This window comes from Hemitrygon akajei, chromosome 28, assembly GCF_048418815.1.
Source record: "Hemitrygon akajei chromosome 28, sHemAka1.3, whole genome shotgun sequence".
Classification (NCBI taxonomy): Eukaryota; Metazoa; Chordata; class Chondrichthyes; order Myliobatiformes; family Dasyatidae; genus Hemitrygon; species Hemitrygon akajei.
Genome location: NC_133151.1, coordinates 8462902 through 8477273, shown reverse-complemented (window position 1 = coordinate 8477273; position 14372 = coordinate 8462902).

Below are 14372 nucleotides of genomic sequence, written 5' to 3'. Positions count from 1 at the left end.
ACAGCACGCCCGCGACTCACGGACCCTAGCCCGCACATGTTTGGAATGTGGGAGGAAACCGGAGCAGCCGTGGTCACAGGGTGCACGCGCAAACTCCTTACAGAAGCAGCAGCAGGAATTGAGCCGAGATTATTAAATCGACAGATCTAGAGTTTGATGGGACCCCTCAGCAGCGTTGTGGTCAGGACAGCACTTCGCAGTACCAGTCACCCGGGTTCAATACCCGCCGCTGCCTGTAAGGAGTTTGTGCGTTCCTCCTCCCTGCCCCCCTGTGACCCCGTTGGTTTCCTCCGGGTGCTCCAGTTTCATCCAACAGTCCAAAGACATACCGATTGGTAGGTTAATTGGTCTTTGTACCGGGGGGCGGGGGGGATTGATAAGTTCGTGGCCTACGGTGGAAGGAATCAGTTTTAGAGAACCTAACACATTTATTTTTCAACATAGTCCCCTCCTACATTTACACACTTAGTCCAGCAGTCGTAGAGCATACGGATCCCTTCTTTGTAGAGGTGGTCCACAGCTGGGGTGATTGATAAGTTTGTGGCCTAGGGTAGAAGGAGATGAGTTATACAGCTCTCGTTACATGCACGTGCAGTTCAACTCTTTGAGTGATTATGCAGAAAGTTTGAAGTTAATAACTCATCTCCTTCTACCTTAGGCCACAAACTTATCAATCACCCCTGCTGTGGACCACTTCTGGAGGTCCAAGACACCGACTTCTACAAAGAAGGGATCCGTACGCTCCACGACCGCTGGACTAAGTGTGTACACGTAGGAAAAATAAATGTGCTAGGTTTTCTAACATTGACTCCTTCTACGAGGCTGTGGTGGCCAGTGCTATCATGTTTGCTGTTGTGTGCTGGGGCAGCAGGCTGAGGGTAGCAGACACCAAAAGGATCAACAAACTCATTCGTGAGGCCAGTGATGTTGTGGGAGTGGAACTGGACTCTCTGATGGTGGTGTCTGAAAAGAGGATGCTGTCCAAGTTGCATGCCATCTTGGACAATATCTCCCATCCACTCCATAATGTACTGGTTAGGCACAGGAGTACATTCAGCCAGAGACTCATTCCACCGAGATGTAACACTGACCGTCATAGGAAGTCATTCCTGCCTGTGGTCATCAAACTTTACAACTCCTCCCTCAGAGTGTCAGACACCCTGAGTCAATAGGCTGGTCCTGGACTTATTTCCACTTGGAATAATTTACTTATTATTTATGGTTCTATATTGCTATATTTCTACACTATTCTTGGTTGGTGCAACTGCAACGAAACCCAATTTCCCTCGGGATCAATAAAGTATGTCTGTCCGTCTGTCTGTCTTAGGCAAAGAAATTATCAATCACCCCTCGTAAATTGTCCCCTGATCAGACCGGGGTTAAATCGCGGGGATTACTGGGTGGTTCAGCTTGAAGGACCGGAGGGGTCTATTCAACGCCGTATCTTAATAAAAATAAACAAATTGATCGCGAGTGCTGAAAAGTGATTTCTGTGCTAACTGCTACACTACACAAACCAGGGTCAGAGCCGCCTCGGTTAATCGCCTCTCAGAAATCTCCACAGTTGGAAGAGACCCAGCGACCTTTCGGCCTGGGAGAGAGGTCACCAGCCTTAAACACAAACACTATACAGTACCACTCGCCACCCGTGCCGCCTGAGCTCATTAGCGTTTGTGGCATTTTGCGCACGTCCCCGGAACTGATTTCATGCACATAATTTGGATCAGGTGACCATCCTCAGCGCCTTCATTGAAGGAGATTGTTGTAACTCCATCTACTTCCATTTTATACAGTAAATTTAATACAGCAAAACATCTCATAAGACTTAGGAGCAGAATTAGGCCATTCAGCCCATCAAGTCTGCTCTGCCTTTCCATCATGGCTGATTTATTCTGAGACAATGTGGAGTAGGCCCTCCCGGTCCTTCGAGCCATGTCACCCAGTGATCCCCTGTTCAGTCCCAGCCTAATCACGGGACAATTTACAGTGACTAATTAACCAACCAACCTGTACGTCCTCGAACTGTTGGATGAAACCGGAGTGCCGGGAGGAATTCTGCACGATCACGGCTTTGAATGGACAGACGCCTCACGGGCAGCGGCGGGAATTGAACCCGGGTCGCCCGTACCGTGAAGCACTGGACTGACCGTCACGCTATCACACCGCCCCGGTTTTCTAGTAATTGACTAGTAAGGGCATCAAAGATGGTGGGGAGAAGGCAGGAAGACGGGGTCGAGACGGGAAAGAAATCAGCCATGATGAAATGGCGGAGCAAACACGATGGGCTGAAAGGCATAATCCTGCTCTTACGAGACTAGCTAAGTCGACATTTTGGTCAGCATAAAACAGTTAAAAGTCCAGCCCTGGATCTCATCTTGAGGTTAGCTGACCTAAATCATTCCACAGTTCACGTTTGTTTTTTTGTTTTGAAGGTCTTTCAGGTTTCCTGAGCTAAAATCACAGGTGGATAGGGTCGTAAAGAAAGCTTTTGGTACAATGGCCTTCATAAATCAAACTATTGAGTACAGGAGATGGGATGTTGAAGTTGTACAAGACGTTGGTGAGGCCTAATTTGGAAATCATGTGCCGTTTTGGTCACCTTCAATCTTTGGTTGAAAGAGTACACAGAAAAATTACAAGGTTGTTGCCGGGTCTGGAGGATCTGAGTTATAAGGACAGACCTTTTTCCCTTGGAACGTAGAAGATTTGATAGAGGTATACAAAACTATGAGGGGCATAGATAGGGTAGATGCAAGCAGGCTTTTCCCACTGAGGTTGGGTGGGGCTACTGCCAGAGGCCAGGAGTTAAGGGTGAAAGGTGAGAATTTTAAGCGGAACACGAGGGGAAACTTCTTCACTCAAAAGGTCGTGAGAGTGTGGAATGAGCTGCCAGCACAAGTGGTTGCTATGAGCTCAACTTCAATGTCTAAGAGAAGTTTGGATAGGTACATGGATGTTAGGGGTATGGAGGGCGATGGTCCGGGAGCAGGTCGATGGGAGTGGGCAGTTGAAGTGGTTTCGGCATGGACTAGATGGGCCGAAGGGCCTGTTTCTGTGCTTATTCACTATGACTCGTCCCACTTACTTTTCTTGATTATTTTCCTCAGATCCGAGATTAGCCTACCGCCGCGGGTCTGAACTCTGACTTACGATGAGAAATTACATTTTGAACTTTTTGTTATCGGGCTGGTGCTGTCAAGTCTGTGATATCTAACTTGGTAGACTTTGTATTTTGATGGAGTAGCCACTATGACTGATAACCAGCAATCTGAATCATTGTTATGAAATTCAAGACTTCTGTCAGTATTCAGGGAGAGTGTTTTAGATAAAAGCAGCTGTACAACACAAATACCGATATCAGGATGCTGATTATGAACTAGAGCTCAGCATTTAACACCATCATAACTACGGTTCTGATTGAAAATCCACAGGAGCGTGTGCTTAGCCCACTGCTCTTCTCTCTCTACACCCACGAGTGTGTGGCTAGGCTCAGCTCAAATCCTGTTGATAAATTTGTTGGCAATACAACCATTGTAGGCAGAAACGCAGAAGGCGATGAGAGGGCGTAGAGAAGCGAGATATACCAGCTAGTTGAGTGGTGTCATAGCAACGACTTTACACTCAATGTCAGCAAGACCAAAGAACTGATTGTGGCCTTCAGGTGGGTTAAGATGAGGGAGCACACACCAGTCCTCATAGAGGGATCAGTAAAGGAGAGAGTGAGTAATTTCAAGTTCCTGTGTGTCAACATATCTGGACCCAACATATACATGCAGCTATCAAGAAGGCAAGACAGTGGTTATATTTCATCAGGAGTCTGGTATGTCACCTAAACTTTCTACCCCTGTACCTTGGACAGCATTCTAACTGGCTGCATCACCGTCTGATACGGGAAGGAGGGGGGACCCGGGCTACTGCACAGGATCGAAGTGAGCTGCAGAGAGTTGTAAACTCAGTCGGCTCCATCACGGGCACCAGCCTCCGTCATATCCAGGACATCTTCGAGGAGCAGTGTCTCAGAAAGGCGGCATCCATCAATAAGGACCTCCATCACCCTGGACATGCCCTCTTCTCATTGCTACCATCAGGGAGGAGGTACAGAAGCCTGAAGATACACACTCAACGATTCAGGAACAGCTTCTTCCCCTCTGCCATCCGATTTCTGAATGGACATTGAACCTGTGAACACTACCTCACCACTTTTTTTATTTCTGTTTTTGCATTACTTATTTAGTTCAACTATTTTATATACATACACACACACACACACACTTGCTGTAATTCACAAGTTTTTTCCTCTCAATTATCATGTATTGCATTGTACTGCTGCCACTTAGATAACAAATCTCACAACATATGCCGGTGATATTAAACCTGATTCTGAAACCTCTCGGTTCCCCTTCCCCGGGAGAAAGACTGCACGTATTCTCCCTGTCTATGCAAGCCTTTGTCATAGACAGTGACAGCAAACGCTCTTATTTCCCCTGTCCTGCCCTCGAATGGCTCCCCGCGTGTTTCTGCCTTGGGCAGGGCTGCACGATGAGTTGAGGTAGTGAGCGCTAGAAGATTAACGCACAGTGAAGTCGCGGGCACGTCAGGTACGAGACCTGTCCTGTCTGCACAACCGTGGGGCAACACCACTGCCTCAAGTCCTCGGAGGGGCAGGTTCAATTCTGACCTCGGGTGCAGTTCATGTGGGGTTTGTACTTTCCCCCTGTGATCCTGTGGGTTCCCTTCCCCCACCCAGGGGGATCTGGTTTCCTCCTACACCCCGATGCCATGCATCACGTCTTCTACTGCTTCCATATCTTGCCACGAAAACCCCATGGGCCATAAGGTCATGAAGAGTCGGACTCAACTTAATGACTGAACAAGTGTGCAGGGAAGGGGATTAGAGGGGATGTGGAGAGAATAGGCCTCTTCTAAAGAAAGTGCCGCTAATCAATGCACACGAAACGCTGGAGGCAGCATCTGTGAATAAAAACAGTCAACATTTTGGGCTAAGACCCTTCCTCAGGACTGAGAAGGAAGGGGGGAAGATGCCAGAAGAAAAAGGTGGGAGAGGAGGGAAGGAGGATAGCTGGAAGGTGACGGGTGAAGCCAGGTGCGTGGGAAAGGTCAAGGGCTGGAGAAAAAAAGATTGCAATAGGAGAAGAGACCGACCCAACGGCTCCCCTGTGTGGGCATGCTCTGTTGGTGCCAGAATGTGACACTCACCAACTGCCCCAACATATCCTCAGATTATGTTAATTGTTAATGCAAATGACACATTTCACAGTATCGATATACGTGATGAATAAATTAATATAATCTTATCTCAACTGTCAGATAAACAGGTTGTTTATCATTGCTGTCTCTGCAAAATGCCTGCCTCAAACACCCAAGCAACAGTATACATACTCCAAAAACAATCCTTCAGCCAGCAAGCTCCCATCTATATGAGCAACAAACAGTCTGACGGGAAAAGTCCACAGGTCAAGCAGCACCTATGAGGGAGTGGGGAGAATTTTTACCTTACGCGGAGCTTAGAAGAGGGCTATGGGTAACCTTAGGTAACTTCTAAAGTAAGTACATGTTCAGCACGGCATTGTGGGCCAAAGGGCCTGTATTGTACTGTAGGTTTTCAAGTGTCAAACCTGGACAGAGAGTGGAGAGAGAGAGGAGGCCAGTTTCAAGAGAAGACAGGAGACCAAAGTGATTGGTAGACTGAGGGGGGGGGGGGGTGAAAGATGATGAGGTGTCGGTCAGGGAGAACTTGGATGTCGACACACTTAGTGGTGTCGGATGACAGAGGCAGGTGGGCAATGGATAGAAACAAAAGAGGGGGAAAAGTAGGGGAAGGGGAGGTGAAGTTCAAGACAGATACTGGGGTGTTGTTAAGGGGGAAAGAAAGGGCTGTCAGTGCCACAATTTAATCAGTTATGAGGATTATGATTATGGGAGAGGTGAGTGGCAGATGGAACTAGAAGGGGGTAGAAGAGTGTCCCTCCCATTTCCCATTCACACAGAAGTGTTTAATAAACAGTAAGTTGGAATGGGGGGGGAGCCTAATCACCAAAATGATATCAGAGCCTCTGTAACTAGGGGAATGGGGTGGCTCTAACGCCGAATGCCCCAGACAGGTGAAGTCAAACAGGCCCGTGACTCTTTCAATGTCACCAATGTGAGACAGTCCGGTCCACAGCCCCAACTACAACCGGAAGTAACACAACCCGATTGAGGTGGGGGGAGGGAAGAGGGGAACAGCCAATGGCAACGCCTCCCACTCACGGTGCGCAGTGGATGTCAGTCCAGACCGTTGCCCACCTCTGCTCGGCGCCTTTAAAGCGGTTGTCATGAAAACAGCTGCCGGGGTCGCCCCACCTCCTCCTCTCCTCCCGTCCCCTCCCCTCGACTTCCTTGACATCGACCCCGGGCCGCGCATGCCCGGCCCCGCCTCCGCTGACGTCAGCGAGGGGCGTGCGGCGGCGATGACGTCGGGCCGAGCGCGGGTGGGCGGGAAAGGCCGCCGGGCGCCGCGTGCGCGCGCGCGCCCGCCTGCCGCCGTCAGGTAGGCCGGCCGTGAGGGAGAAACTTTAAACTTCGACATTCAAAGCACATTTATTATCAAAGTCACCATATTTAACCTTCACTCGACCCTGGAACATCTGGATGCGCCAGGATGCTCTTCAGAATCATTACCACCGGCTTGTGACACGGAATTTGTTAACTTAGCAGCAGCAGTTCAATGCAGAACATAATCTAGAAGAAGAAAAAAATAATAAATCTTATTCAGTATACTTATACAGTATATGTAAATTGAATAGATTAAAAATAATTTTAAAATGAACAGTAATACTATATATTGAAAAAAAAGTCAGGTAGTGTCCAAGGGTTCAATGTTCATTCAAGAATCGGACGGCAGAGGGGAAGAAGCTGTTCCTGAATCGTTGAGTGTGTGTCTTCAGGCTCCTGTACCTCCTCCCTGATGGCAGAGGGGAAGAAGCTGTTCCTGAATCGTTGAGTGTGTGTCTTCAGGCTCCTGTACCTCCTCCCTGATGGCGGAGGGGAAGAAGCTGTTCCTGAATCGTTGAGTGTGTGCCTTCAGGCTCCTGTACCTCCTCCCTGATGGCGGAGGGGAAGAAGCTGTTCCTGAATCGTTGAGTGTGTGCCTTCAGGCTCCTGTACCTCCTCCCTGATGACAGAGGGGAAGAAGCTGTTCCTGAATCGTTGAGCGTGTGCCTTCAGGCTCCTGTACCTCCTCCCTGATGGCAGAGGGGAAGAAGCTGTTCCTGAATCGCTGAGTGTGTGCCTTCAGGCTCCTGTACCTCCTCCCTGATGGCAGAGGGGAAGAAGCTGTTCCTGAATCGCTGAGTGTGTGTCTTCAGGCTCCTGTACCTCCTCCCTGATGGCAGAGGGGAAGAAGCTGTTCCTGAATCGTTGAGTGTGTGTCTTCAGGCTCCTGTACCTCCTCCCTGATGGCAGAGGGGAAGAAGCTGTTCCTGAATCGCTGAGTGTGTGTCTTCAGGCTCCTGTACCTCCTCCCTGATGGCGGAGGGGAAGAAGCTGTTCCTGAATCGTTGAGTGTGTGTCTTCAGGCTCCTGTACCTCCTCCCTGATGGCGGAGGGGAAGAAGCTGTTCCTGAATCGTTGAGTGTGTGTCTTCAGGCTCCTGTACCTCCTCCCTGATGGCGGAGGGGAAGAAGCTGTTCCTGAATCGTTGAGTGTGTGTCTTCAGGCTCCTGTACCTCCTCCCTGATGGCGGAGGGGAAGAAGCTGTTCCTGAATCGTTGAGTGTGTGCCTTCAGGCTCCTGTACCTCCTCCCTGATGACAGAGGGGAAGAAGCTGTTCCTGAATCGTTGAGCGTGTGCCTTCAGGCTCCTGTACCTCCTCCCTGATGGCAGAGGGGAAGAAGCTGTTCCTGAATCGCTGAGTGTGTGCCTTCAGGCTCCTGTACCTCCTCCCTGATGGCAGAGGGGAAGAAGCTGTTCCTGAATCGCTGAGTGTGTGTCTTCAGGCTCCTGTACCTCCTCCCTGATGGCAGAGGGGAAGAAGCTGTTCCTGAATCGCTGAGTGTGTGTCTTCAGGCTCCTGTACCTCCTCCCTGATGACAGAGGGGAAGAAGCTGTCCCTGAATTGCTGAGTGTGGGCCTTCAGGCTCCTGTACCCCCTCCCTGATGGCAGAGGGGAAGAAGCTGTTCCTGAATCGTTGAGCGTGTGCCTTCAGGCTCCTGTACCTCCTCCCTGATGGCAGAGGGGAAGAAGCTGTTCCTGAATCGTTGAGCGTGTGCCTTCAGGCTCCTGTACCTCCTCCCTGATGGCAGAGGGGAAGAAGCTGTTCCTGAATCACTGACTGTGTGCCTTCAGGCTCCTGTACCTCCTCCCTGATGGCAGAGGGGAAGAAGCTGTTCCTGAATCGTTGAGTGTGTGTCTTCAGGCTCCTGTACGCCCTCCCTGATGGCAGAGGGGAAGAAGCTGTTCCTGAATCGCTGAGTGTGTGCCTTCAGGCTCCTGTACCTCCTCCCTGATGGCAGAGGGGAAGAAGCTGTTCCTGAATCGTTGAGCGTGTGTCTTCAGGCTCCTGTACCTCCTCCCTGATGGCAGAGGGGAAGAAGCTGTTCCTGAATCGTTGAGCGTGTGTCTTCAGGCTCCTGTACCTCCTCCCTGATGGCAGAGGGGAAGAAGCTGTTCCTGAATCGTTGAGCGTGTGCCTTCAGGCTCCTGTATCTCCTCCCTGATGGCAGAGGGGAAGAAGCTGTTCCTGAATCGTTGAGCGTGTGCCTTCAGGCTCCTGTATCTCCTACCTGTTGATAGCAATGAGAAAAGGGCATGCCCTGGATGCTGGGGGTCCTTACTAATGGACGCTGCCTTGTTGATAGATAGATAGATACTTTATTCATCCCCATGGGGAAATTCAACTTTTTTTCAAGGAGGCACCGCTCCTTGAAGGTGTCCTGGGTACTTTGTAGGCTGGTGCCGAAGATGGAGCTGACTGGATTTACAACCCTCTGCAGCTTCTTTCGGTCCTGTGCAGTAGCCCCTCCATAACAGACAGTGATGCAGCCTGTCAGAATGCTCTCCACGGTACATCTATAGAAGTTTTTGAGTGTATTTATTGTCATTCAAAATCTCTTCAAACTCCTAATGAAGTATAGTCGCTGTCTTGCCTCCTTTATAGCCGCATCGATATGTTGGGACCAGGTTAGGTCCTCAGAGATCTTGACACCCAGGAACTTGAAACTGCTCATCGAATACAGCTCAGCATTCAGTACCATCATCCCCTCAAAACGATTCAATAAGCTCCTAGACCTTGTCCACAGTACGTCCTTGTGGATTGGATCCTTGATTGCAGACCCCAGTCAGTTCAGATGGGCAACAACATCTCCTCCACGACCTCCATCAGCACAGGAGCACCACAAGGCGGTGTGCTTAGCGCCCCTGCTCTCCTCACTTTACCCTTACGACTGTGTGGCGAGACACAGCTCCAATGCCACGTTTAAGTTTGCCAATGACGCCACTGTCGTTGGCCAGGTCAAAGGTGGTAAGGAATCAGTATACAAGAGGGGAGATTGAAAGTTTTGGGTGAGCGGTGTCATAACAACAACCTCTCACTCAAGCACGAGATGACGGGCCTCTGCCCGAAACGTCCACCGTTTACTCTTTTCCGGAGAAGCCGCCTGGCCTGCTGAACTCCTCCAGCATTCTGCGTGTACTATAGTCTCACTCAATGTCGGCAGGACAAAGGAGCTGATTATTGGCCTCAGGAGCAGAAAACCAGAGGCCCATGATACAGTCCTCATTGGAGGTGGAGAGGCTCAGCAATTTTAAATTCCTCATTGTTATTATTTCAGAGGATCTACCCTGGGTTTTCTCCCGGTGCTCCGGTTTCCACCCACAGCCCGAAGACTTACCAGTTGGTATGTTAATTGGTCATTGTAAATTGTCCCGAGATTAAGCTAGGATTAAACTGGGTGCTTGCTGGGTGTGTGTGTGCGCCCTCAACTCCTGGTGGAATCGTCGGGGCGCAGTCATGACAAGCTTTTTGGACTGATCTTTTTGGAGATTGCTCATCGTACGGCATGTCCTGGGCATCGGAAACCTGGCGGAGCCCATCCCTCTCCAGGCTTTTTTTTTTACAAAGTCGAGTTGCTAGCTCGACACTCAACCAGGCACGGATGGAGAGCATGCAAGGGAGCCAGCCAGAATCGAACTGGGACCTCTCACTCTGAAGTCCAGCGCTGATGCCACTACGCCACCAGCCAGCTTGACTCAAAGGGCCAGAGGGTTGACTCAGCGCTGTATTTCAATAAATGAAGAGATGGGGAGGGGGAGAAAAGTACTAACACTGTTATAAAAGCAACCTCTCAAAGGAGAACTTGAACCAAGGCTGAATCTGCTGGGCATTCCCACCGCTGAAAAAGTTTATCTGTGTAGTCACGTTGCTGTTTGTGCCACTTGCTGTACCGTGTTTCCTGATTTGGTGCTTTGTAACTGCAGCTATGGCATACTCTGAGGCCAGGAACGATGCTACAAGCACACAAGGCAAATATACAAAACCAGCATGTGACATGAACGGAAACGACATCCCTATCCCACGTGTTCCCTGGTCCTTCTGCGGAAATTACAGCAGGCATCAAAGAGAAGGGGGGACCACACTTAGCGGCCCCTTTATCAGGTGCATCTGCTGGTTAATGCAAACATCTAATCAGCCAATCATGTGGCGGCAACTCAATGCATTAAAGCATGCTGACATGGTCAAGAAGTTCAGTTGTTGTTCAGACCGAACATCAACATGAGGAAGAAATCGTGGGGTGGGGGTGGGGGTTCTTTTCATTTTGTGGCTGGCTGCAAGGAGACAAATCTCAAGGCTGTACAATGATAATAAATGTACCTTGAACTTTGAATGATTGTTGGTTTGAGTATCTCAGAAACCGCTGATCTCCTGGGATTTTCACACACAGCCTCTAGAGTTTACAAAGAACGGTGCAAGAAATTTTTTAAAAATCCAGTGAGCGGCAGTTCTGTGGGGGAAAATGCCTTGTTAATGAGAGAGGTTAGAGGAGAATGACCAGACTAACTCAAGGTGACAAGAAAGCGACAGACTCAGATAACCATGTGTTAGAACAGTAATGTGTAGAAGAGCATCTCGAACTTTGAACTGGGTGGGCTACAGCAACAGAAGACCACGAACGTACACCCAGTGGCCATTTTATTAGATACAGGAGATGCCTAAGAGGTAGAAGCATGTAACTTTAATGGAAAGAACACCCCCTGTTCCACAGGCTCAGAAAGACGTGTGACAAGGTCAAGCAGCAGAGACAGACTTGAGAACTTGGATCACTTGGGCGACACAGTGGCGTAGTGGTCAGCACAGCGGTTTATGGTACAGGCGCCCCGGGTTCAATTCCCGCCGCTGTCTGTAAGCAGTTTGTAAGTTCTCCCCCGTGACTAATTCATCATAGTTAATTGATTGTCCCATGGGGTTACTGGGTGCTGTGTCTCGAAGGGCCTGAATAGCCATCCTGTACGTCAATTTAAAAAAATTATGATGCAAACAAGAGTAGAAGAGAGGTTTGAGGAGGAAATATTGCTTGAGCACAAGCACTAGGATGAAGAAGATGGGCCAAATAGCCTACACTGTGTGCTAAATTCTGCTTGGCTCCCTTCCCCCGCTCTTTCTTTGAAAGAAGATCAGTTGGGATATTGTCTGATATGGTATGGGACTTTTTTTTACCTGAATTGAAAGACATTCCTCTGGCATCAAGTCAAGTTGCATTCTCCCTGAACAGATAACCGAGTTTCAATAGGGGGTGAATTCGGATCTCGGCAAAAAAAAATGTGGATCAACAGGTCGATCTGGACTCGTGGGCAGCGCAGACGAAACGCCGCGGCTCCCCACTCCCCCCCCCCGGGGGCCTCTGGTGAGGCTGCCGTCACGCCCGCAGCCGAACGCCGATAGAGATCAGTGGTGCTCCAGTGAAAACAAAAGACAGGCAGGGGCATAACCCAAACAGAGTCGGCAGTCCCCTGCTAGCCGAGCTTCAGAAAGGGACAAAGTGACGGAATAAATGGACGAGCAGGGCGAGCCGATTATGAATGTACGGGGCAGTGCTGAAGAGCTGAAGGAAAAGAACTTCTACAGATGCCACTAGTCAGAACTTTGGTTGCATCAAAGTTCAAAGTAAATTTATTATCGAAGTGCATACATGTCACCATATACAACCCCCAGATTCTGCTTTTTTGTGGGCAAACTGAACAAATCCTTAATAGAATAATAACCATCGTAGAATCAATGAGAGACTGCAGCAGACAGTATGCAAAAGACAACAAACTGTGCAAACGCAAAAAGAATAATAATACCGGCGACCCGAGTTCAATTCCCGCTGCTGCCTGTAAGGAGTTTGTATGTTCTCACCCGTGGCCCCGTGGGCTTCCTCCGGCTGTTGTGGTTTCCTCCCTCAGTCCAAAGACATACCGGTTGGTTGGTTAATTGGTTATTGTAAGTTGTCCCATGATTAGGCTAGGGTTAAATCAGGGGTTACTGGGCAGCACAGCTCGAAGGACCTACTTCGCACGGTATTTCAATGAATGAATAAGTAACTAAATGGCAAGAACATGAGATGAAGAGCCCTTGGAAGTGAGTCCATGGGTTGTGGGAACAGTTCAGTGATGGGCAAGTGAAGTTATCCCTATTGATTCAAGACCCTGATGGTTTTTTATAAAATGGATTAAAACCTTAAATACTAATCCCAAAGCTAAAGTAGTGACAAATGGTCAAATTTCAACACCATTTCAGTTAACAAGGTCAACTAGGCAAGGTTGTCCATTATCACCTGCTTTATTTGTATTGGCGATAGAGCCATTAGCTGAATTGATCAGAATGGACCCAGATATTAAGGGTTTTAGAGTTAACCAGGAAGAATACAAGATTAACTTATTTGCTGATGATGTTCTACTTTATCTAACAAACCCATTGCAATCGTTGCATAAATTATCCTATAGATTAGAAGAATATGGGAAAGTATCAGGTTACAAAATAAATTGGGATAAAAGTGAAATTTTACCTCTTACTAAAGGAGACTATAATCAATGTCGATCAATAACCCAATTTAGATGGCCGGCAAATGGTATAAAATATTTAGGTATAAGAGTCAATAATGATATAAAGAACATATACAAATTAAATTATTTACCACTATTGAAAAAAATTCAAGAAGATCTTGATAAATGGATGGTATTACCAATAACATTAGTAGATAGAGTAAATACCATAAAAATGAATATATTCCCTAGATTACAATACTTATTTCAATCACTACCAATACAATTACCCCAGAAGTTTTTTCAAGAGCTGAATAAATATGTGAGGAAGTTTCTTTGGAAAGGTAAGATGTCAAGAATATCGTTGGAAAAATTGACATGGAAATTTGAGCTAGGAGGGTTACAACTTCCAAATTTTAAGAATTATTATAAAGCAAATCAACTTAGATTTATTGCATCCTTTTTTGAGAAAGACAAACCGGCATGGATCAGAATAGAACTAGATAAAATAGGAGAAAATATACCAGAAGACTTTATATATAAATGGGAATCTAAATGGATACGGGAAAAGAATCTCCTATATTAAAACATTTGATTGATTTATGGAATAAGATAAATGTTGACGATGAGACAAAGAAATCCTTATTAGCAAAGAGATCTTTAATCCAAAATAGACTTATTCCTTTTACAATGGATAATCAACTTTTATACAATTGGTTTCAAAAAGGGATTAGATATATAGGAGATTGTTTTGAAGGAGGTATATTAATGTCATTCGATCAATTAAAGAATAAATATAAAGTATCAAACAACACTCTTTTTTGTTACTTTCAACTAAGGGCTTATTTAAGAGAAAAGCTAGGTCAAACAATGTTACTACCGAAACCCAATGAAATAGAAACTTTAATTCAAAAAGGAAAGATTAAAAAATTTATCTCTTGTATGTATAATTTGATTCAAAAACAGGCAATTAAACAAGGAGTCCATAAGTCAAGACAAAAATGGGAAAGTGATTTGAATATCAAAATTGAAGAAAAAAACTGGTCAAGACTATGTCTTGAGAGTATGACAAATACAATAAACGTTCGATTAAGATTAGTGCAATACAATTTTTTACATCAACTATATATTACACCACAAAAAATAAACAAATTAAACCCAAATCTATCTGATCAGTGTTTTCGATGTAACCAAGAAATTGGTACTTTTTTACATTCTACTTGGTCTTGCTCTAAAATTCAACCTTTTTGGACAAATTTAAGAGTTTTACTGGAACAAATTATTGGAATACAACTTCCACACAACCCAATATTACTTTTACTAGGTAATACTGAAGGGATAAAACCGATAT